Source organism: Perissodus microlepis, chromosome 3 (genome assembly GCF_051167445.1).
Source record: "Perissodus microlepis isolate ML-2025 ecotype Zambia chromosome 3, ASM5116744v1, whole genome shotgun sequence".
Classification (NCBI taxonomy): Eukaryota; Metazoa; Chordata; class Actinopteri; order Cichliformes; family Cichlidae; genus Perissodus; species Perissodus microlepis.
The window spans coordinates 15,406,110-15,409,656 of NC_140463.1; the positions used below are offsets into that span (position 1 = coordinate 15,406,110).

Here is a 3,547-nt window from a genome sequence, read left to right on the forward strand (position 1 = left end):
GTGTGTGCGCGCGCGCGCGTGTTTATTAGTGATCTTAATAGTATTTTTTCATATTAATGTAATTTTTTCATCTAATTGAATGCAATCTATTTGTGTATGATTGTCAGTCCAAAGAGGGAGAGAGGAAAGAGGGGAACGTGAGGAGAAAGTACAAGGTCAGGAAGAACCAGGTAAGAAAACAGACAAGGAATAGTTTAACAAAAACTGCTAAACAGAAACTGAAACTTTAACAGAAACTGTTAAAGTTGTGCTCCAAAGAAAAAAAAAAAAACCTAACTTTACTCATACAATCTGGAAGTTGTGTCCTCCCTATATTAAAGCTGCTATACAGAATCTGCAAAACAAACTGGGTTGAAACATTTTTTGACCGTCTTTAATTCCAACATAACATTATCATTTATTGGGGAGATTAAAATTAATGATATATTTTTATGTGGTTCAGCCACAACTCTACTAAAACCTCAGCCAGTAATAGGTAGGCCAACTTTTGGACCATCTAGTTGTCTGTATGACTGCCGCAGTACGTACACCACATTTGCACACTATCAGAAATCAGAAAGTGCCAAACAGAGCCCTGGTGGAGTGAGGAGCTGTAAAGAGAAGCAGAGTGCTCTGTTTATATTCTACAAATGTTTTAAGCTTGTTTCAAAGATTCTGTACTGCAGCTTTAAATGTTTTCCAAAAGCACACATACACTTATCAGTGTTTCTCAAACTTTTCACAGTGTGTACCACCTGATAAAATGTCAAGCTCTCCCAAGTACCACTATGAAAGCAAGAAACTCATAAATCTTACAACACAAAATTCCAATGTGTTACTAAAATGAAAAGTCACAATAAAAAGTAAGCGCATTAAGTCAGAATGAGCAGCCTAAGAACACGAAAATGTAGCAGGCTGACATTGAAACAAGAAGAAAAGGGAAGACAATGCTTAGGATATTTGAAATATGAATTTAGTATACTTTATGTATTTTAATTCAGAGTTTTGTACTTTGTTTGATCAAATTGTGCATGTTTGAAGTATTTTTATTTTCAAAAACTATTAATGACTTTCCTCCAAGTACTACAAGGGGGAGCTCACATACCACTGGTGGTACATGTACCACAGTTTGAGAATCATGACCTTATATCATTAGACTTCATTCTGAACAGGACACCTTCATTACATTTCCCTAATTATGTATATGATTTATTGTTTACAGGAGTCTGTCTGCTCGGACTACAAGACTTAAAAACTGTTTCTACCATCAAGCCATATGACACCTCAACCACAACACTTAAATGCACACAACACACTCCACAGGATGCACTTAGAAGCTATCCTGCAGCTTCACAAGTACACTGTACAATCTGCACTGGTCACTTCACTTCATTAGTATTTATATTTTTTAAATTTTTTTAAAAAAATTACTCCGTGCAATACATTTCATTGCAGTTTTGACCCTGTGCTAACTTGCATATGACAAATAAAACTGAAACTGAGACTGAACTGTTTGGTTAATTTCATTACACAAGGAGGAGAAGAACAGGGAGAGACTCTGAGAGAGCAGACCAGGGAACGAGATGAGGAGAGGCAGAAAGAACCAACCAGGGAACGAGATAAGGAGAGGCAGACAGAGCAGCATTTCAGTCAGCAATCCAAAGGAGTTCAAGATATGGCTCTTGATTTAGGGGGTACAGTTGAAACTGTCCTAGTACCCTCTCACTCAATTTGGAACACAAAAAAGATCCTTCCAAGAAAACTGGTTTAAAAGCTTTAAATGGTTAGAATATTCTTCGCTTGTTGAGTCTTTGGCAAAAGTGTTAGGTATGACACATTAGTGAATGATGGAGTCAGTAATTGGCAAAAAGGCACTGAGCAAGTTTCAGAAACATGAAGCCACTCAGTCACACAAGGACAGTGTAGTTTGTTGGAACAGCTACAAAGCAAGTCTGTCACAAGGTAATATTGATACAGATAGAGGCAGGAAGTGCCACTGAAGTAAGTGAAAGAAGGGAGTACCTGGAACGTATTGTGGCAGTGACCTGCTTTTGGGGGAAGCAAGGAATATCATTTCGAGGTCATGACAAAACAGAAGAGAGTGAACCATCATAAGTTCATGGACACTCAGAAGAAATTAGGATTGGAGCATAGTGAACTTGCACAGTTGTCAAACACAGGCTGGGCATGCCAGGTTCCTTCAGTAATGGCTGTGCTTAACAATTTCATCATTGAGTGCCTCTCCACTATCAACACACCTATTGTGGTGGGATTGAAGGTAAAACTCAGTAAATTCTCATCAGTGTATTTGCCGATTGTTTAAGGATCTACTGTCTGCAACGGCATGTTTACACAGATACCTACAGAAGGAGATCATAGATATTGCCCAGGCACAGATATACAAAGATGTGGTGGTTGAGACACTGAAGCAGAAGCGCAGTGATGCCACTGCTATAGATCTTCATGCAAGGGCAAAGGCTATGTGTGAGGCAAACCAGATAGCTGTTTTGGATCAGTCTTCTGGACAACGGCAGAAAAAAAAGAGAATGGATGGATTTGTTGTTGATTCAAACTGTGGAGCAGGCAGTGAAGTCTGTGGCTCTTCTGTGTCAGAAAAGCTTAAAAGGAAATTGTTGTTTCCTTGTCTGGACAGAATGATCTCTGAACTAGAGAAGCATTTTTCTGGTGTTAGTCAGGATTTGCTTAATGGGATTCCGGCGTGTAGTCCAACCTCAAACCGCTTCTTGTCTGAGCCTCATTTGTCAGCCCTGGAAGTCACGGTCACGAAAAAATTTTTGAAGCTCAAGAGTGAGGCTGGTGCCATTCCAGATATGTTAACATTGTACAATCTTCTGGATAATCAGATCTTCCCCACACCGAAAACTGTTATTCAGGTTGCCCTAACAAACCCAGTTAGTAGCTGTGAAAGGTCTTTTAGTGTCTTGTGTCGGCTCCATACCTGGCTGAGAAGGGCCATGGGTCAAAGCAGACTCCAGCACCTGGCTGTGATGTCAGTTGAGAAAGAGATGCTTGAGAGACTTGACCACCAAAAAGTGATAGATAGATTTCCCAACCTCAAGGTGAGGCGACATAGGATAAAATAAAAGAAAAAATCTGCAGAGCCATAGTAGTATCTGCAGTAAAGATCTTTTCATACATTGTATACATTGTACCATAGGCAAAGTTGCCTCCATTTTTATAATTTTTTAATTAATATATTTTATTAATATTTTGTACATTTGTACATTTCTCCACCATTTGACCCTAGAACTGAAGAAGCTTCTCGGATGAGAGGTGAAACATCTTCAAGCAACCTAAAGAAGTCCAGACGCTTTTCTTTCCAAGCTCCTTAGACTACGATGACCTGGATGACTGAGAACCTTCACAATTCAATTCAATTCAATTCAATTCAATTCAATTTTATTTATATAGCGCCAAATCACAACAAAAGTCGCCTCAAGGTGCTTCATAGATACAGAGAAGAACCCAACAATCATATGACCCCCTATGAGCAAGCACTTTGGCGACAGTGGGAAGGAAAAACTCCCTTTTAACAGGAAGAAACCTC

At 39.2% G+C, this 3,547-nt stretch overlaps 1 pseudogene; it reads left to right on the forward strand.

Annotated features, from left to right (window-relative positions):
• Window positions 1-2,062: 2,062 nt before the first annotated feature.
• On the forward strand, window positions 2,063-3,083 carry LOC146390137 (zinc finger MYM-type protein 1-like; annotated as a pseudogene).
• Window positions 3,084-3,547: the final 464 nt, after the last annotated feature.